Source organism: Barbus barbus (genome assembly GCF_936440315.1).
Source record: "Barbus barbus genome assembly, chromosome: 44".
Lineage (NCBI taxonomy): Eukaryota > Metazoa > Chordata > Actinopteri > Cypriniformes > Cyprinidae > Barbus > Barbus barbus.
The window spans coordinates 4,921,506-4,944,367 of record NC_136722.1 but is presented as its reverse complement, the minus strand read 5'-3'; the positions used below and the strand labels follow the sequence as shown (position 1 = coordinate 4,944,367).

The 22,862-nt window shown below is 37.8% G+C and overlaps 1 pseudogene across 1 annotated transcript; it reads right to left on the bottom strand.

Moving 5' to 3' along the window:
* Positions 1-1,398: 1,398 nt before the first annotated feature.
* LOC306863229 (NXPE family member 3-like) lies at positions 1,399-20,887 on the bottom strand (annotated as a pseudogene). Its single transcript has 8 exons — positions 20,791-20,887; positions 20,629-20,687; positions 4,500-4,859; positions 3,880-4,295; positions 3,716-3,786; positions 3,086-3,289; positions 2,072-2,412; positions 1,399-1,595 (listed from the first exon to the last, which is right to left on the bottom strand). The product of its transcript is annotated as an NXPE family member 3-like (transcript).
* Between the last annotated feature and the right edge of the window lie 1,975 nt (positions 20,888-22,862).

Sequence of the window (22,862 nt, the reverse complement as noted above, 5' to 3'; positions counted from 1 at the left end):
GCTCACCTAACCTCGGTCAGGTGGTAGAAAACTGAGGTTGCAGGGGAATTAGAGAGGGGAAGATGAGGGCTTTAGATGTACAGGCCCCCTGAGGGAAGGAGAGATGTTCAACTCTTACCCTGGCCTGGGCGAGAGCATTGCAGCGCCCCGTCCGGACCACCTCCCTCAGGTCTTGCTACCTCTCTTTGACCCGCGCCACACTTGAAGCCCTACCCGCAGGCGGGGAAGGGCGCGAGTCACGACACTAGCCTTCTGTGCCCATCTCTGATCCTCAGATCAGGATGGGCCAGGACCCCTGCGCTGTTTGGGCTCAAACCTGGACCTTCTCGTTTAAATGAAGGTTTTTTTTTTTTTTTTTTACAAACCTTTTATCCAGGTCTTTCAACAGATCAGCCTGGTATGCCTGAAACACTGCCATAGTGTGTAATGAGGTGACAGCCTGACCTGCTGCTGCGTATGCATTGCCATTCCAGCGTTTTGTTTTTTTTTTTCTCAGATGACGTCAGCGAAATCGCGTCATTGTCATCCAACAGCTCGCCCTCGCTCGCGACTGACAAGCGCGAGAAGGAAAACCCCTTCTATAACTCATTGGTGAGAACCACCTGCAAACCCCATGAGCTCATTTTCATGAGCTGCTGAAACACGGAGGGTCCTGAACCGCGGGAAGCAGACAGCTGCCCCTCTTTCCTCGAAAAGAGAGACAGACGAGAGCAGAGATTTTAGAAAAACGCTCGCAGTACGTGCAGCGCAAACAAAAGACGCAAAGATCATGTGAGTCATCAAGCATCAGATAACGTGGACACGGATGCACACATCGCTTAACGCCTTGCTAGTGCTCGCATTACAAAAGTAAACCATACTTACCTCGTAAGATGCACGCTTCAAACAAAACAGTCATTGAAGACGAAGAAGAGGATGACGCTTTTTCCCGGTGCCCTTTTATACTGTGGTCGCACCGGGAGTGACGTCATAGGCTGTCGCCGGCCAATATTTGGTGTTTTTGTATATATGCTTCAGACACGGGTCACGTAGATGGAGTTCCCCATAGCGACCTCTAGAGGACGCAGTTCGAAGTTCCCTTGAAAGGGAACAATAAATATAATTACAATTTTAGGTTTTTACTTTCCAAAAAAAAGCAAATACATAAATTAATGGAGACAAACAAAGCAGTTATAACATAATCTCTTTATTTACAAATTAGTATGTTCAAGTAGGTTTATGCCACTTTTCTAATGTAAATCATTTTAGACATTACATTGTCCATTTATTTTTAAGGCTATTTCTTAGCATCTCATTCAATCTGGTTTTATGTACATTGTCTTATTGTATGTGCATTGTAGATGATGACAAATCAGGATAAATGTTATTCTTTGGGGCTGTGTGATATTAAATGATGAATCATGCAGGACAGACATATGACAGAAATGTTTTGACCTCATTAGCAACGATAACAGGTCCTGGGTGAATATTTCACGTAGATAGTGACAGGAAGTCATCTGCCAGACATCTAAATAGATTATTCCATTAATATCTTTGAACATCTCTTGCATCACTGTGTTCAGCTGCATCGTATACCAATCACTCTGAAAAATATTCTGTAAGAACACAGATCAGAATCAGAATTCCGTGCACACACAAGGAAGTTTTCTAGTAAATGAAGCTTTCAGTGCTTCCAAGCTTCAAGACAATAAAATCTAAAAATGTATAAGGAATATAGTTAGTTTGAGACAGAAGAAACATGTTTACAGATGCAAATATCAGTAGCAAATTATACTGTCAGACCTAGATTAACCAAAGTTGGTTTGGACAAACTGTATTTTATATTTGAAACTGATCAGACACAATTTTACATCAATTGGGGAAAAATAAATAAATAAATAAAAATAATAATAATAGGAATGTTGCATAAAATATTCTGAGATGCATCTTTGAGCAACAGTGTTTCTAGTTTTCAATATAAAGGCAGCATAGCAAATACACCATATTGTCTTGTTTACCATAAACATTAGCATAAGAAAACGAGATTTGAAAAAATGGAAAACAAAGCAGGATTTGAAGTGTGCAAGTGTACCTTTCGTCCTGCAGTGTTTCCAGACTTGATGATGACAGTTGTCTCTGGTGCACGACTCAGCAGCGCAACAACAGACTGACGGATTTTAGCCACTTCATGCACATAAAAAGTTAATGGGTGAAAAACCCGGTGGGCAGAGAATGTAAAGACAACGACTGCATGAGAATCACCTGCTATTTCATCAATATCATTGCTGATATAATGCAGGTTAGTAATGAGCAATTTACTAAATCGTAAAGGAACACCATGTGGCCTCCAGTGAATAATGATATTATTTTTCAATTCCACAGCCATCAGGGGTCCACCTGTAGGAGGAGTGTGGAGGTTCATTCTTTTTAAATCTAAAAAAAAATAAAAAAAATAAGTAAAACTTACATTAGACTAATTTCTTTATTAATCTCTTAAACAGTAGTCCCAAGAAATGTACTGGCAAATTAGAAATCGTTCACCCAAAATTCACCCATTTACTTTCCTTCATGTAATTTTAAACTTTCCTTCTTTTTCATTTACATGTTAATTTTCTTTGTTTATATAATGAAAGTCAACAGGGTCCATTGTTGTTCTGGACACCACTGACTTTAACTATTAGAAGAAAAATTTATAATTAAAGGAAGTTTGGAACAACAAACAAATAAATGACTAACAATGAATCAATTATGACAGAATTTTAAGTTTTGGTGCACTATACCTTTTTAATTCACACTGAAATATGTCAGAACAAATTTTCATAAGCCATTTTTGTAATGGCATTTCGCAAGTTTAACCTAAATGTTATCCAAAATTTTGATATTTTACATCTAATACCAAGACACACACACGCACGCACGCACGCACGCACGCACACACACACACACACAAAAACAGCTAATTAATTAATTAATTAATTATTTTTCTTAAAAGTCCACATACTTTTTGGGCCTATGTATGTAAATTCCTTATTTAATTTATATTGCACATTCATGCTAACAAGTCGTAAAGAAAATAATGACAAAGTCTTATTGTTGAATAACTTGCCTGGCACATTTTTTTCTAAATACTCAAACCACTGCCTTGTGGTGGAGTCTCCCAACAAGTAGACAATTTTGTTTTTAAGACAATTTCCCATTTGTGATGAATTGAACTGTTGAGTGTTGCATACAAAAGACTTCCAAACATCTTTCAAATAGAACCCAGCAGGAACTGGTGTTGTCAAGCCAGATCTGCATCTCTCTGTTGTGCCTAAAGCAAAGAAACATTTACCTGAAAAGACTGCTATCATTGTTCATTCTCTTGTAACATTACATTAGATTGCAGATGATATCAGTCCTCTGTTATGTGGTCCATGTATATTTTGACCATTTTGTATTTGTGAAAAAATAAAGAGAACGCAGAAGATATTTTATGAATAAAAGCAAAATGAGATAAAAATGTTTTATAGCTTGAATTTTTCATTCACTGAAACATTGCACACAGCATGATAATATTTAACATTAAGATGAATAAGATTAAAAAGAACATTAAGATGAATAACAGCAACCCACACACTGCTATTTGCTTTCTGATTATTATGTTCCAAACAGGGAAATAAATGGTCATAATATTATGTTCCAAACAGGGAAATAAATGGTCATAATATGTTAATACATTCTCCATACGTTAACATACCATTGCCGTCAGTGTTGGGAAGGACATTTATGCTTGTTTTGTCTCCAGTAATAGCAACATTTGTTAATTTCCTGTAGATAAATAATAATAATACATTTTCTACTTTTTTAACATTTTATAATTATAATTCTTCTGAAATTAATTTTGAATCCTTTCAAACTTACTTTGAAAAAAGTTGATTCTCAAAACGATTTAATGGGCTTTCAAAACGTCCCATGGAGTGACCAACTAGTTTGTCACAGGAAAGTTTCTTGGGTCTCTCACACTGCCACTCCGTCCCTGTTTTTATATCCTTATACTCACAGCAGCAGTTTCCTCTACTCCAGCTTCCTTCTGCACCCCACTTAAGATTACATTCTACTACTTCACTGATCTTGGTGTTCTTGGTTCCCGGCCCTTCAAAGTGGCCATTATAGTGGCTGCGTGGGAATGACGAATCCCTGTATTTTTTAAGAATCTGCACAACCTCACTGGAGTGCTCAAGACGTACAAAAACTTGTGCCTGACCTTCCCAGGGAAGAAGAAGAACAACAGAGTAAGTCCCATTACGATGATCCACAACCTCCCCGTACACACTTGCCTTCAAGAAGAATAAAAAAGGTTAAGTGTATTGCAAAAAAAATAATAAATAAAAAATAAAATATCTGGTAGTAAAGTAAGCTTATAAACATATGTAATATTTTGTAAATAAATCAACAATTAGCAGGCAATCGAAACTCAATATGACAAATGTTTGTATATTGATTTGTATAAAAATGTATCATAAAATATAAAATAAACACACCTTTAGCTTTGAATTGAAAAGCTTTGCTTGGAAAAAATCTCCTCCATATGTTTTCAGGTTTTTGTTGTGGTCTCTGGCTGTGATAATAACGGAGATATTTTCTCCTACTTTGTCTCTCTTTGTCAGTCCCACAATAGAGAATGTTGAGTGTACTGGACTTGTGCTCAGATCCAGCTGAGTGATTAGTTGATCTGGACCAGGCCAGTCGAGAGCCTTCTGTAGTCTTTCCCACTCCTCATCACTGATACCCATGTCAAGTGTGGATATTGCAAAAGACGAATTATTAATTTGAATGACTGATTTAGGTCTGGGGGGCAGAAATGCTCTCATTTGAATCCCACCATTCAGTCCACATAGAGCCTGAGAGAGAACGAGGATATCAGTCACACCAAATTCCTTTTTTTTCCCAATAAATGTTTAAAGTTCAGTGTACATTGTAAAATAATCCACTTATTTCAACTGAAAAACATAAGCTCAGTTGCTGCCTTAATTTTTTTTTTTTAAATATAATCAACTTGGTTGTGCAAGCATTTCAACTTAAATTACATTAAACCAGCTTTAAAAAACCGTTAGATTTCATATAAATTGTTGGATTGTTATTGCATACTGTTTTATAATGTACTACAATACTGAGGTGCAGATAATTGCCGCTATTTGCAAATTTAAAAAGTTAAAATTGCTCAACTTATTGTTGATAAGTTAAAGTAAAATGTAAATTATTAAATTATTATATTGACCATAGGCTATTGCATGCGATGTAACCAGCATTCAAATTATCACAAATAGGCTAGATGTTATATAAAGTACATAAAATAAAATATTCTACAAAAAAACATTGTTATCCATCCCAGTCTTTCTAGCTGTGTGTGTCCATTAACTGATCATCTTTTTCCATAATATTTGTATATTATTATTATAATTAGCATATTATTATATTTTTATATTAGTTTTTTTCCTTCATTACTCTCTCTTTACATAACGTTCTGACCAGTTGTGTAAATAAGCCTACTGTAAATGCTCAACATGAAGCTTGATTATGCTGACTGGAATTTATAGCCTATTGCAAATGCAGTTTAAAGGTTGAATTTAACATTTTTTTTTTTTTTCTGCAAATTAATAATTATTAATATTATAGCCTACTGCCTAGTGTTTCGTTGAGGAATGGATAATTCACGTAGTTTCATTTGTAAATGAAAACACAACACACTCATTTATCATCACGCACTGGCATAAATAGCCTACAATCATAAAGTATTGGCATAATTGTCAGTGTAACGGGGTGAACGAGACGCGAGACGTGCGGATCCACAGTCAGTACACAGGCAGGGTCAAACTCCGGTAAACAGAAATGGCACGGGCAAGACACGAGAGATCCTAGGGCAAGCGTGAGTCGGTGATCGGCAAACAATATCCAATAGGGCAAGGCAGAGAGATAATCCAGGTACACGAGCAGTAGTCCAAGAGAGGTACAAACAGAGTCCGAAGGGCAAGGCAAAGGGTTAATCCAGGAAACACGGGCAGAAAACAGGAAACGAGACTATAAACAAAACAAACTAAACTTAGACTTACAAAACACAGAATGGCTCGGTAAGGCAGCTAACACTTGGAGAGTGTTATACGCAGAACCAGACTCAGAGCTAGACATACACACAGAATGGCTCGGTAAGGCAGCTAACACTTGGAGAGTGTTAAACGCAGAACCAGACTTAAACACAGAAGGGTGAACAGCATACGCAGGACAATACTCGACAGAGAGGAAGAGGAAGTCCATGGTTTAAGTAGAGTGTGTGATAGTTCTCAGGTGTGATTAGTGCAATCAGCTGTATATGTGTAGTCAGTGCAATGGATGATGGGAATTGTAGTTCGTGGGTGAAGTGCAACAGTGGTGTGGTGCAAGAGTCAATATGATGGAGGAGTGACCTCTGGTGGTGAGTAAACAGAAGTACACAGACCAGATTCGTGACAGTCAGGCGTTTGCAGTATTTGCAAAATATATGTTAGCAAATAGCATAATTATACAGAACTAGGTAAAGCGATACACGAATTGAAAGGGGAAATAATAAAATATGATACATGAAATAAACAAAAATATAGTTCTAACAAGTTATTATGACCTAATAATAATAATAATAATAATAAATAATATACAAATATTAAATGAAATGTTTAATGTTAATAAAAATGTTTTATCCATATCTGATAATCCCAGGTTGCTATGGTCACGTAGGTTTATTTACGCATTCAATTTAAATCCCACGACATAAGGATGTTGTTACCTCGACAAAACGATCTCGTGGCCACGACTGTAGGATATCAGAGACTGAATCAGACAAATTTAAGATTCGATCAGAACATCGAAACACGAGAAGCTGAGATTCCACAAAGAGGGGCCTCAAAGCTGTAACAGGACAATGTCACAAATCTGTCCAAATCCTAGCGCCAACTAGTCTGAAGCAAGCAAACTAACCAGCAAGCCTCTTTCACAGAACAGCTTACAACCTTGAGACAAAAGAACACTTATTAATAATTCCAATTCAGGAAGGAGACTGTCAAATTTGGGGCAAGTAATCAAGACTTGAAAATCATGAGCTACAGACTCTCTCTCTCCCCCCATACAAGACAAAGACTTAGACTGGAATTCCTTAGGAGACAGAACATGCCTCTTATTCTCCATAGAACCACACAGAGACAATCTTTTCATATGCACTAAAAATCTTCTTATCAGGACTTATGAATTATTTCTCTCCATAGAAATAACCTATATTATGTTTGTAACCCACACATTAGATTATCATGTTTTAATCAAATATTATGTATGGTTTTCTTAATCAATATTGAATAGCTGAAGGATTCAGATGCTTGTGTTTGGTATGTTTGAGTTTGAAAAATCATGCTTTAAATGTTTCTTCCAATCAATTCTTTGTCAAATGCATCATAGTTTTGTTATAGAAATCATGTTCAAAAGTATATTTTGCAAGAGCCTGTAAAGTTCGGACCTCTGACTGAACAGATAACATGTTGATTTATTGATTGGGTGGAGAAACTGAGCAACACCCCAAGCAAGGACAGTATCTAATTGGACAAGACGTCCAGATGGGACGGTCCGAAAGCCGAGTTTAAAAAAACTCAGGACACCATCAAAAAGTGTGTTTTGCAAAAAGTGTTTTATTAAATTGAAAACTGAATCAAAGGCCGACAATTAGTGTTTGGTTTTGCAGATTTGGTTTGCGGTTCTGGTGCATGAGTGTCAGGTTTCAGAAATTGTGTGACAAGTAAAGATTTTATGTGTAAACAGTTGAAAAAAACTGTAATATAAATCATACAGAATAAAAAGGCTGCATTTTATACATTAGCCTATCACTGGCAGTCCCTTTTGAAAATGAACCATGGCTTTACCAAAGTGACCGTAGTTCAACTAGTATTTCTAGATTTCCATTGTTACCACAACAAGTAAACCTATTTAACCATGTATAAACTAAAAACATAGCATGTCCATGAAGCCCGCCAGAATGGGCAGGGCCATCTGACTATATAACTGGGCACTTCACCATATGATTCAGGTTACTTCAACTGAAGCTACGACTGAGTCGTGCAGCTACATAGCACGGCTAGCAATGCAGTACTCATTCCTGTTTCTCAGGGAACCCAGGTTATGTTAGTAACCAAGTATGTTCCCTATAGATACTTTACGCCCAAGGAAGCGTAGGCTAGCATAACAGCGTCAACTATCCACTTAGAGGGTCTCTGATTTGTGACCGGATGCCCTTTAGTGGGCCACAGAAGCAAACAAAGAGCTGTTCCGACTGCCTAAACTGGGTGGAATTCTCTGTGCCCTAACGGGGCAGAGTAAATTCAACTCCCGATCCTCTTCTTCTTAGGGAGGAAGCGCAGAGAGTGTAATGATCTGTGCCCTGAATGGAGTAGAGAACACCTTGGGTATATAACCATGCCTTGGTTTCAGGACAATAGGTCGGGTTGGGGGTGCCATATCGTCCTGTTCACCTGAGAAAGGAGATCCCACTTAAGGGGAATGGGCCACAGGGCTGCTACGAGCAGCTGAGATAGCTCTGATAACCAATTCTGGATTCTCCAGAGCGAGGCCACCAGGAGAACCTTGCGTTCATGTTCCCTGATTCATCTGATTACCTGTGGGATCAGGACAATTGGGAGAAAAGTGTAAAGAAGGAGGTTGGACCAGTTGTGTCCTTGTTATTATTCCCGGTCTTTGAAATAATAGACTGGGCAATGAGAACTGTCTTTTGAGGCAACAAGGTCCACTTCTGCCTTGTCAAGAACCTCCCAAAATTTCTGAACCGTTTGCGGATGGGGCATCCACTCTTCTTAGGGGACTTTTCTTTGTGACATGTCCGCTCCTTGGTTCAGTTTGCCTGGAACGTGCGCTGCTCTCAGCGAGCACAGGTTGAGCTAAGCCCATTCCAGGAAGTGCTCTACTAGCACAAAGAGGCGCTTGAGGAAAGCCCTCCCTGGCGATTTATGTAGGACACCACAGTCATGCTGTCTGAGCGGACCAGAACATGGTTTCCCCCCAGGTCTGGCAGAAAGGTTTGACAGGCCCGACATACCGCCAGCATTTCCTGGCATTTGATGTGAAGACCTTTCTCCGCCTTCGACCAATGGCCGAAAGTCGGTTTTCCTTCGCACAAAGCTCTCCAACCCATGTTGGAAGTATCTGTCGAAACCAACCTTCTCCTGCAGACCATTCCCACGGTGATGCCCTGTTCCATCCAATGAGCATTATTCCAAGGGGTCAGGGCTGTTACACAGGCCTGGTCTTCGATGACGAGCAGACATCCGTGACGCAACGCATTGGGATTGAACCTGTGGTTTCAGCCAGCACTGAAGGGGGCGCATGCAAAGTAAGCCCAACTGCAGCCATAAGGCCCAGCATTTTCTGAAATGCCTTGAGGGGGCGAGAGGCACCGATCTCGAAGGAAGCCATGAGCTGCTGTATGGCCAGAGCACGCTCTGTCGTGACCATCGACAAGTTCATGTACATTACAACTGATCAATATTAATATTTACCCTGAAAAAGGTCTATCCACAGAAAACCTGTGAATATCACGTCAAATAAGTTAGCGATGTCACCTGCTGATGTTGGATTTTGGAGTTGAATTTCAACACTATTGGTGCATGACCACCCGTAACTTATTTGACGGCGCCTCCACAAGCTTTCCGTGGACAATGCATTAATGCCTATTTCATAAATGCAATGATGTTATAGCGTAATACCTAAAGTACAGTGCTCAGGAAACATCGCCCAGCAGTTTCATGTACATTGGATCTCGTAAAATGACTTAATTTTCATAAAAATGCACTGTCCATGGAAAGCCTGTGTAGGCCCCATCAAATAAGTTGCACGTGGGCACTTCCTGCGATTTTTCCGAGTGGCCTCAAATTTCAATTCAGGAAGTTGCGTCACTTGGCCCTCGACGACGTACCAAGAGGGCTAGGTTGGGAGATGCCAAAAAATATATTGCTTTGCTCTTCAAACAACTCTCTTTCTAATATAGATCTCTGTGGGGGATGGGCCTTTGGAGCAGTTTCTTTCTCAGTGCCTAATTGGCTAAGGAAGCATCTAGGGCCACGAAACTCCGGAACCCAATTCGGGGGCCCCTGACGGTCCCCTGGGATGAATCTCGGGGCCCTGTAACCTTCGTGACCCTTGCGTTTCCCACGTCCCACTTGCAACTTATTCAATGGAAACTTCACAGGTGGTCCGCCGTCAAGGGGGTCTTTTTAAGGCGATAGGACCTTTAGGTCTCACAATTCATACCACATGAATTGAATAAGTTGCGCGCGTCAACGGCTCCCGTTCGGCCCCTGGGGGTCCACATTGAGCGGACGAGCGTCTACCCGAACGCAAAGTCGTTTGTGCACATTTTGGAAAAAAATCTCTCACAGAGGTCACTTCCTCACATATGGCCTAAAACCCTTTTGATTTAACTCAAGTGCCCTGATGTGAAAAGATTTCTGAACTGCAGAAACACATGCTTAGAAGTGATCTATAAATCCAAAACTTGCGGTGCCCTAGGCTACCACTGTACTGAATTTTTTGGCCCTGCGACCTTTTGACCCCTGCATTTCACCCTGCATTAACTTATTTCAATGGAAACTTCACAGGTTGTTCGCGGTCAATAGGCGCTCCGTGCCACTGAAGAAGACTATGGTGAAGTTTAGGTGGTTAGGGGTCAAAATAGGCACTTCGCAATCATTTAGGTGGTTAGGGGTCAAAATAGGCATTCCGTGGCACTGAGGAAGAATATGGTGAAGTTTAGGTGGTTAGGGTTTTTCAACGTGACTGAGAAATCCCCACAGTCTATCTGTCGGTTAGAGTCGGAAGTGGACAGGAGGGAAAGTAGTAAGGAGAGATCGATGTCAGCACCTGCTAATATCTGCGCTCGGATGTTGTGAGCCACTTGCGGTGGTTCCAAGTCGATGGGATTTGTGTGGATGTCAGAGTTGGTCAGCGCCTGCCTCAGACTCGGCACGGTCCACTTCTCTATGGGCAGAATCGTTGGACTCGTAGGAAGACGCAAGGGAATCGGCTGGTGTTCTCCCCGAGGTGGCGAGTGTGAGCCTAGGTGTCTTGGGAGGCATGTTGCTAAACGAGCTGAAGACCGCCCGCGAGATGGGGCCTGGGGCTCAATTGCGTTGCTACGCGGGGAAGAAATGGTCCTGGAACCAGTTGGCTGTGGCGATGGGACCAGAGGAGAGTTGGATTCGTCTCCCGACAAGGAAGTTTCACTTTGCGACATGGTGAATAACGTCAGACAGGCAAACCAGATGCTGACTACATAATACTATTATTGATAGAAATTGCAACAATATAAAATAGAAATAAATAAATTTTATACATTTAAAATTTTAATTAAAACAATAAGTAAACAATAAATAAAAAATTATCTCCTGTCCAGAGGAGAACTGGCCCCCCAACTGAGCCTGGTTTCTCCCAAGGTTTTTTTTTCTCCATTCTGTCACAGAGGGAGTTTTGGTTCCTTGCCGCTGTCGCCTCTTGCTTGCTCAGTTGGGGACACTTAATTTCTAGTGATTATCATCAATTTGATTTAGCAGATACTATTTAAACTAAACTGATCTAGACAATGACATCGCTGAATTCAACAATGAAATGCCTTAACTGAAAATTGAGTGTTTAATCTTATTTTTATACATTACTGACACTCTATCCTCCAATTTGATACTGTTAAGTGCTTTGACACAATCAGTATTGTTAAAAGCGCTATATAAATAAAGGTGACTTGACATGACTTGACGGATTAACCGTCAAATGAATAGAGGTATGTCAGCTGTATTTATTTCCATGCATTGATTAACTTGAAGTGCGTATCACTTGTGTATCTGACGTGCTCCTCCCGAACTTTGCTAGTAAAACATCATCTAATTCAATTGCATGTGAATAAATGCAAATATTCCCTTAAAAACATTCAGTAAAGACAGTGATGCGGTCAGGAACGAGTCATAAACATTCTCATGCAGTGTATGTCTCTTTTATAGGCTACTCGAAGCCGGATGGCACTCTCGCACAGAAACGGCCTCATAGAATCCAGCTATCACTGTAGCCAAAGCTATCTCTACTGTAGCTAAACTGAATAAAAATAAATGTGAAGACAGTAAACACACGAGTGCGACAATATGGTTTTTGTGTGTTTTTCAAGTCATCTCCAGGTAATAAAAAAAAAACATCTGATTCTGAATAATGCAGTGTAAATTGATAACATTTATTACACTTGGCAATAAGTAGGCTACTAGGCTATAATATAACTTCTGCCTTATTCAGTGATAAAAATGAGGGGGGGGGGGGGGTGTAGTTAAATAGGCTAAACGAATCATAAAATTGTCATTAGGAAAATACAGGAAAATATTATAAATTATTGGTTATTGTCCAGTAGTGTATTTGATTTCTCAGCCAATTTAAAGCAAGAGGTAATAATTAATCATTAATAATAATAATCATAATAAAACCTGTCAATTAGACAAAAAAGTTATTATATTTGACATTTCAGTCCCCCTCACTTCTGAAATGATTGAGAATCACAATTTTTTTGGTTTGTTTCAAATAGAGATCACAATGGGCGGACTGGTTAGAGATGATAGAAAGGCAACAGTAACTCAAATAACCACTCGTTACAACCAAGGTATGGAGAATATCATCTCTGAACGCACAACACGTCGAACCCTGAAACAGATGGGCTACAGCAGCAGAAGACCACACCGGGTGCCGCTCCTGTCAGCTAAGAACAGGAAGCGGAGGCTACAATTCGCACAGGCTCACCAAAATTGGACAATAGAAGATTGGAAAAACATTGCCTGGTCTGATGAGTATCAATTTCTGCTGTGACATTCAGATGGTAGGGTCAGAATTTGGTGTTAAGAACATGAAAGCATGGATTCATCCTGCCTCAATGGTTCAGGCTGCTGGTGGTGGTGAAATGGTGTTGGGGATATTTTCTTGGCACACTCTGGGTCCCTTAGTACCAACTGAGCATCGTTTAAAAGCCACAGCCTACCTAAGTATTGTTGCTGACCATGTCCATCCCTTTATGACTACAGTGTACCCATCTTCTGATGGCTACTTCCAGCAGGATAATGCACTATGTCACAAAGCTAAAATCATCTCAGACATTTCTTGAACATGACAATGAGTTCACTTTACTCAAATGGCCTCCACAGTCACCAGATCTCAATCCAATAGAGCACCTTTGGAATGTAGTGGAATGGGAGATTCGCATCATAGATGTGCAGCTGACAAATCTGCAGCAACTGCGTGATGCTATCGTGTCAATATGGACCAAAATCTCTGAGGAATGTTTCCAACACCTTGTTGAATCTATGCCACGAAGAATTAAGGCAGTTCTGAAGGCAAAAGGGGGTCCAACCCAGTACTAGCAAGGAGTACCTAATAAAGTGGCAGGTGAGTGTATAATCAAACTTAATATGCTTAGTCTATTAACAGATTAGTGGTCGCATCTTGTGTGCTTTCTTTCCCACACGCAGCCTTATAGTTAACTCTCCTGAGGTAAATAAATTAAAATAAAAAAAATGACAGAGCCTTTTCTCTGTTGCAGCTGTTTTTCGCTGGTTTGACTTATTTCACCTATTCATACAATACAATATGCAAATATAACATTCATTGCCATAACCAATCATAAATACTCTAATTTGTATAATAATCACAACATTTATTGCAACCCTTCCATTGCAGAGCCTTTAAAAAAATAACTCACTTAAAGGGTAGTTCACCCAAAAATGAAAAATCAGTCATTAATTACACACCCTCATGTAGTTCCCAACCCGTAAGACCTTTGTTCATCTTCGGAACACAAATTAAGATATTTTTTAATGAAATCTAAGGGTTCTCTTACCCTGCATAGACATCAATGTAACTGGAATGTTCCCAGGCCCAGAAACGTAGAAACAACATGGATGAAATAGTCCATGTGACATTAGTGATTCAACCGTAATGTTATGAAGCTACAAGAATACTTTTGTGTGCAAAGAAAACAAAAATAATGACTTTCTTATCCTCTTCATCCTAACTGCAGCGGCGCACACCGTTGTGAAGAGTAATAAATATTGAATAAAGTCCTTAATTTTTTTTTTTTTATGTGTCATCGGTTGAAAATAGACGTGACGCATAATTCGTTTATTCGTTTCGTTTATTTGGTTTATCACTAACAAATATACAATAACAAATATACAACTCATATACATAACTTTTCATTAAACCAAAGGGTATAGGCTGAAGCTCAAGGCTTATTAATGCCTATCCCTCTCAATATTAACAAACAGTCAATCAGTGCTCAATTCTCTTCTTGCAAACACTTGAAACAACAAAGTCATAGAATTTAATTACCCAAAACTTATCTATATGAAAGTATCATCTTATTTCTTAGGAGCCTTTTAAATCCACTTATTGTTTGTGTCAATTTAAGGTCTATATGCAAACAATTCCATAAATTCACTCCTCTTACAGAGATAGTTCTACATCTAATATTTGTTCGTACCTTCAGTTTTTTAAACAAACATGTTCTTTTTAACTCATACTTACAATAACGTTTCTCAAACATACTAAAAATTTTATCAGGCAACATTTTATGATATACTTTATACATTGTCAATGTAACCTTGTAATCCACTAAATCATAGAATTTTAAAATATTTAATTTTAAAAATAAATCGTTTGTATGATCCCTATATTGTGATCTTGTGATGATACGTAAGGCTCTCTTTTGTAAAATAAAAAGTGGTTGGGTGTATGTCTTGTACGTATTACCCCAAATCTCCAGACAATAAGTTAAATATGGAACAAATAATGATGAATATAACATAAATAATGCCTTCTTATTTAACAAATTCCCAATCCTATTTAATATCGCAACTGACTTTGAGATTTTGGATTTTACATAATCAATGTGCTTTTTCCACCCCAATTTAGAATCTAATATAACACCCAAAAATTTTATTTAATTAACTCTTTCTATTTCCTCCACCCCTATTCTTACGTCTGTCACACTATTTTTACCCCAAATCATAAACTTTGTTTTACTCATATTCAGTGACAGCTTATTAATATCAAACCATTTCTTAACCCATTCCATCTCCCTTTCCACATTTCTCACAATATCCTTTAACTCTTTCCCAGAATAAAAAAAATTGGTATCATCCGCAAAAAGAATAGACTTGAGAACACTTGAGACCCTGCAGAGATCATTTAAATATAAAATAAACAATTTTGGTCCCAGGACAGAGCCCTGTGGAACCCCACAAAGAATTTTCAGGGGACTTGACATAATTCCATCAACTGAAACAAATTGTGTTCTGTTATTTATATATGAACAAATCCAAGAATATGCAACCCCTCTGACCCCATACTTAAACAGCTTCTTCAGGAGAATATCGTGATTGATAGTATCAAATGCCTTTTTCAGGTCAATGAAGACACCCAGACTCACTTTCTTGTCATCAATGGCCTTACTTAACTCATCCACTAATTTCATTATTGCAAGTCCGGTCGACTGCTTGGCCTGAAATCCATACTGCTGCTCAGTCAAAATATTATATTTATTGATAAAACTATCCAACCTTTTAACAAAAAGATTTTCCAATATTTTAGAAAACTGTGGAAGGAGTGATACAGGTCTATAATTTGATAAATCATTTTTATTACCTGCTTTAAACAAAGGTATAACCTTTGCTACCTTCATCTGGTCAGGGAATATTCCCGTCCTAAATGAGACATTACATATGTGTGTCAATGGTTTGATAATTTCTTCTATGGTTTCTTTCACTAAGGACATATCTATGTTAGTATAATCTTGTGATCTCTTGCTTTTACAGTTTAAAACCGTTCCCCTCACTTCAGATTCACTAACTTCAAAATCATTAAATTCTTCGGCCACATCCTGTTTCTTGTCTTTGCACATATTATCTTTTATTATAAATTTAGGATATGCAGCTTCTTTAGATTTATTTCTTATTAAACCATTTATGACTTTCCACATTCCTTTCTTAGTATTTTCGTTAGTTTGTTTTTATATACCTTATATTTCATCTCAGCTTTTTCCGTTCTTTGTCTTAAGAAGACCCTATATAATGTATTTTTCTTTTTACATGCATTAAGTAACCCTTTTGTCATCCATGGTTTTTGTTCCCTCTTTTTGTCAATGTACATTTTTAAAGGACAATTCATTTCATATAACTTTAAATAAATATTCAAAAAAGAGCTATACGCTTCATTTACATCATTAACATAAACTGTTTCCCAATTATATCTTAATAGATCTTCCTTAAAGGCTTTCAAGGTTACAGGAGTCCTTAGCCTCCATTCTCTTTTCCTCCTTACAGGTGCTTCTCCATTTAATTTACAATTATAATAAACAAAAATGGGCAAATGGTCACTTATGTCTTCCATCAACAATCCCCCTACAACTGTCACGGTTGGTGGTTGTAGTAATCGGCGCCCACACAAAAGGATAACAAAAAGGTATATTTAATAGCATCAACTCACTTCAAACCATTTACAACTTAATATCCAACAAACATAAAGGCAGAACTGAGGACTTATAAAGAAACAGGAAACAAAGGAGCAAACAGATAATTAATCAAACACAGGTGATGAATATAACTAATCAACAAAACTAGGTCATGAACTAAAACAGGAAGAACCAAATAAGGACAAAAAGGAAACTAAACAAACAGTTCTGTTACAACAACATCATCAACAACATTTGAATAAATATTGTCAATTAGTGAAGCACTATGTGCTGTAATTCTACTCGGCTTTGTGATTGTTGGAAATAAACCTAGGCTGTCCATTGTATAAATAAAGTCTGTGGTACCTTTGTGGCCTTGTAAATTCAAAAGATCAACATTAAAATCTTCACAAACAAAAACATTTTTTCTACCTACCACCTTCTCAAACATACAAACTAATTGATCCTTTGTTTTGTCAATACATGTCCCAGGCGCTCTATACACACAACTAACTATTAGATTTCTACTTGTTTTCATCTCTATTTCTACAGTAACTATTTCAAAATTCCCATCACATTCTTTTGGCATAGAGACAACCTGCTTGCATTGCAGGGCAGTATTAAAATAGAAGGCCACTCCACCTCCCTTCTTTAGAGTCCGATTTACAAAGAACATTTCATAGCCTGTTATTCCAAAATCTTCAACATTATCATTTCGTAACCATGTCTCAGAAATCGCAATAACATCAAATGTCCTCTTCAGCCGCTTCAAATAATCCATAAAATTGCAGAAATTTCTATTTAAACTTCTGCTATTGAGATGGATAATATAAACTCCATCCCTCTCTACAATGTAATTGAATTGTTTCTCAGTGAAATATTTACAGTTGGACCCATCTGTTGTGGAGTCAAAATAGAAATTCCTCTCGGGGTCTATTTCACTCCCCACATCGAACGCTCTTTCATCCATATCTTCTAATCTTCCACTGTGCGTGTAATTCAGATAGGGTGTAACTAAACTTGACATTGACATTTCATTGTCCATTTTATCACTCTTCGGCTGGTCCAAGTCTTTGTCATGGCCATCAATAAAGGGAAATACGTAATCTTTAAGCATACAATCAGTCATTGTCATGTAAAATATTCAACACTTGTAGGCCAAGTCCTCTATCTATGATCCGTACGCACAAACAATCCATCCATCCAGTTTCACAGCATTCCAAGGCCATCAAAATAGACACAGTCAGTAGGCTCAATAGCCCTAAGCCCCAAATTAACCATCCTCTTCCAAAAACATCACACAATCTGGGCCATCTAGGACTACTGCCATTTCCATCAGAGTGCAATTCATTCATTTCAAGGTTCATGTTTTAAATCTTTCAAGTTCGCGTAGATCTCTTACCATGATAATCTTGGCTTCCTCAGGCGTTCCGTTTAATTTGATTATCACCTTCCCATTTCTTGTCCATGTTGCTTGAATCTTCATTTGTTTCCTTAGGTTCCTCGCCACTCTGGCTATATCAGCATTCTTTTTGGTTAAATGTTCATTTATGTAAACATCGCTCCCCTTCAGTTTTTTCCCTTGCTTTAGAATGTCTGTCTTATGTTTAGTCTCGACAAACCGCAAGACAATGGCTGGCTTTGTTTGTTTGTTTTTCCTCGGAAGACTGTAGCAAGATGACACATTTTTGCTTTTAATATCAATGTCCTTTGTCTTGAAAAATTGCATCACTTGATATTCGAGCGATTGCTGTTCTTCGCTCGAAATATCTTCACCGTCCTTTCCAGCAGCCACACTTGAGTAAGATCTATTTTGGGTATCAAGCCCACTAATAATCAAGTCATTCCCTCTTGCATTTTGTTCCAACTCATCAATCCTTCTTTCCAACTGGTCGACCACCATATCCTTTTCTTTTACCAAACTTTTCAATTGTTTGACTTCCGACATTAGCTCCTCCAGCATTTCTTGTTTTTTAGCAACTCGAGCAAGATCCTCAGACAACATGCTCAGAGATTTTCGAATTTCCTCCATATCCTCATCAATTTTCTTTTGTCTTGACATGTTTAAATTTCAAGCATTTACTTCTCACACTGTGAGACTCTCAGAGTCGGAGATTCAAACCGCGCGCGCGGTTTGAATGAAGTGTGGAGGTGTATTCATTGAACTTTCTGATGAATAGAATTTTTTTTTTTTAAAAAGACTTTTGAAAAAGAAAATTTGTATTATTTGACATCATTTAAAAATGCATTTTAGTAAAATTATAAATGACTTTACACATAATTAATTAATCCCCCAATAAAAGCCATAAAAATGTTTTCAAAAGTTTTGAAAGGAACAGCAGAGGACACGGAGCCATCTCAAACAGAAAACGCGTTTGTAAAAATTCCCCTTTTTATACCCTAAACAGGATTTCATAATGAGTCTCTATAAACAATAATTTATGAGATAGAATGTGAAGGATTTGTCCTGTAATGAAATCGCAACATCACCAAGGCTGTAACACTGAAAGTCACCAATAAATGCAGTGCTTGAAGTGGAAAAAAAGAAGTGCCGGTACTCACCCCCTATTTATTTATTTATTTATTTATATTAAATAAGTACTTTTTAATAATTCATAATATATGTATAGTGCCACATTCAATAATTAAATAAAAGTTTTCAATATAAATTAGCACAAGTCAAGCTGCAATACCAAACAGGACCACAGGGAGACACCAAAGACCACTAAATTGCCTGCCTTTAATATACGGATCCATTCAGAATCGCTAAATCTCTGGCCACCGCATTATCAGCGTTCATTATAAAACACTCTTGCTTTTAAGCCAAATACATGCTGAAAAGAATAATTTTACTGACATCTGGACGTAAGTCACTATTCTCTCTGTAATCGCTGATGAAATCGGCCGTGTTTTCTCTGCATTAGCGCTGTTTTGAGCTTATTGTTTGAATTCGTTCACTGGATCCTTGGACTTTCCAGGAGTTTACGGTTTAGAATGATGTGATTGCTAAAGCCTACTTCTTTTCATTTTTTAGAGATGATTTCCGTTATAAAGTACTGATTCAAATTAGTAATCAATAATTAATTATTATTGTACTCCCCCGCGCGCCTCCCCTGACATGCTTTTGCGCACCACACAATGAAGTAGACAGACTCTTCTTGCGTTCATTCACGTGATTGGTCGAGAAGAGAGGTGATCCTGGCTGGGTAGTGTGATTTACATAGTTTCTATATAATTTCTAATCATATATGGGATCATAAAGCTTTATAGCCTAATCACCCAGATCCTGACGATTTTACTCTGAGTATCAGCAGCATGTCAGAAGTGCCTGTATGCACAAAAAAGTGCAGGTACTCTAAAGGCTAATTCAATGCTTGAAGTGGGCCGGTTAATGTATTCGCATATCTATAGCAAGTAACTCAACCCGTCCCGCATACGATCAGCAGCTCATTACAGATAATTTGCTCTCACTAAATCATGGGTTTTTATTTTTTTCAATACTTCTACAGCATTTATTAATCTTGGTTAATGTTAATTTCAGCATTTACTATTGCATTATTAAAATCACACGTTGTGTTTGTTAACATTAGTTAATGCACTGTGAACTAACGTGGACTAACAATGAACAACTGCGTTTTTATTAACTAACGTTAACAAAGATTAAATCATACTGTAATAAATGTATTGTTCATTGTTTGTTCATACATTAAATGTTAACAAATTACACCTTATTGTAAAGTGTTATTGATAAGTCTTTATAAATTACATCAAAATAATATATTAAGGCATTTAATTGGAATGAGAAGTTGGGATGGAAGAATTTACTCAATTGCAATTCAAAGACATTGAACAGCCGTGTTTATCCTATCAATTGCTTGATATTAAGAATATATATATAAATATATATTTCTCAGCTAACAATTTGTATTTATAATGAACTGAATTAAATTATTAAGTTCAATACTGTGAAAACAAGTCCACTACAATGCATTCAGACAACTTCACAAAAATAAATATCACACAAAAAAATCCATGGTTTTCTTGAGAAATAATTTTCTTATTTAATGATTATTTTTAAGTCTGTATTTAAGTGTATATCAAGATTCTTAAGGACTTACCAGCCAGGATAATGTACAAAGAAAACATGCCAGCAGCAATACATGTTTTAACCTGTCGACTGATAATATACAGAAATCAGCAATTTCCAAATCCTTCAAAACATAAAACTATTTTGACCCATAATATGAAAAATGCAAATATGTGCATAAACCAGTGATTACCTGGTGGATTTGATTTCCTCATGGATGGTATGACCATGGCCAAGTCCGCTGTTCTCCTAGAATAATTTTGATATCAGCTAGTGATCTAAGTAGGTATGTTCTCCGACCTGGTCACACTGCTCTAAAACTGAGGCATGACGTGACATTTACGTGGCACAATACAGCTTTCCTCAGTAATATGTTGTTTATCCAGTTTGCCTTACAGTAAGAGTTTGCCAGATAGTGAGATATTCTTGCTCTACAGTTTTCTTTCTTTTTTTTTATATAAAAAAAAAAAATTAAAATAAAATAAAATAATAAAAGAACACAAGAATTTCTCAGAGAGTGTAGAGTCTGTGGCACTTTTACAACATTATTATATTGCAAGGAAAATATACCACATGGAAGACTAATAAAAATGCACAGCAAGAGGGCACCCAAGAAGGGCTATATAAATTAATAGATAAGATTAAATGACCAGACTGCAGAACCAACTATGATGGTCAAATGGGTTTGTTTTGTTTTTTTCTGTCTGTTATGGTTGATTTCAATATCACATTGGATATGTAAAAAAGATCTAACATGATTTATCTTGGATTCAATTTATACATCAGTATAGGGGTGGTGATGGCGCAGTGGATAAGACACATGCCTTTGTTGTGAGAGACCCGGGTTCGAATCCACTGTGAGACACCAATGTGTCCCTGAGCAAGACACTTAACCCCTAGTTGCTCCAGAGGCGTGCGACCTCTGACATATATAGCAATTGTAAGTCGCTTTGGATAAAAGCGTCAGCTAAATGAATAAATGTAAATGTAAATCAGTCATTTTAACGGGCTTTTAAATTTTCTATTTTAGTCTATGGGACTCCATCAGTCTATGTGATTTTTTCCCTACTTTTTTCATTTAATAGTTGAAAATTTTAAGTCCATTTGCTTGAAAAATAGCACACCTGTCCTTAAAATGCTGCATAAAGCTGGGTGTTTTCAGAATGTTTCCCATTACAGCAATAGACGTCATGCTTCAAACAACTCATTTTCATCAAAACTGACAAAACTGCCCCTCCCCTGCCTTTAAAACTGCTAACAATCTGAGGAATGGAATTCTGCTTGAGGTATTTTCATGGTACATTAACCTGTTAACCTTTATTTTTATGGAAAAAGCAGATCGCTAAGTTACGCCCCGCTCAGATGACAGCTGCGTCACAGCGTGCGTCACGCTTTCAGGAGAGAGCGCCAAATTCAAATAAACTATATTCCGCTTATCTTAGACTTTTTTTTCCGTGGTCGGTTTCATTCTGTTTGTAAAACTGTATGCTACAACACCGTGTTGTTGTTTTTTACCACCGAGACGCTGTTTTTGAGCGTAATTTATTCCATAACGGACGCGAACAATAACTTTCCCGAAGAAATGAAATGTAAACAAAGGAATATTCATCCTTATTACAACGTTATTGTTTCGCTGGACTAAAAGTGCTCGCTGGGATGTTGTTCTGTGGACCCTTACCTGTCTAACTAAACTGGGATTTCAGCAGTGGACGCGTTTGTGACTCGTTATTACAATGAATCTGGTACGTACGCCTTTTTTATTCTGCATGTTTTGATGTGTACTGCTTACACAAATGTAGCAAATACATTCCTTATAAGCTTTCCATCGGAAAACAGTGATCTGTCGTTGATGCTTGAGGCTTAGACCTTCAGAATGATATATAGTTTGCCAAGATTAATGATATTCTTTCACGTTAAATCCATTCATAAACATTAAACTAGTGGGGAAAAACCGCTTCAGTGCGCCGTCGCTCTGGCAAAGGTTAACAGGTTAATGCTGATTAGATTGTAAAACACTGATTAGACTTCCAAAATTCCAAAGATTGGGCAGGCTCCTAAAGTGGTGAGGTTGTCTTTGTGCATGACTGTGTGGTGTGTCAAAGATAGAAGACAGAATGCAGAGGGTGTTTCTATATCAGGTCGGGTTTCAAGTGTAATTCGGTCGAAGTTATGGTGCTTATATAACATTATCCAAAGAAACAAGGGTTAATGATAAATCCCCTGCGATGTTTGTACTGGCCACTGTATACAGGCTAGGCACGTGCA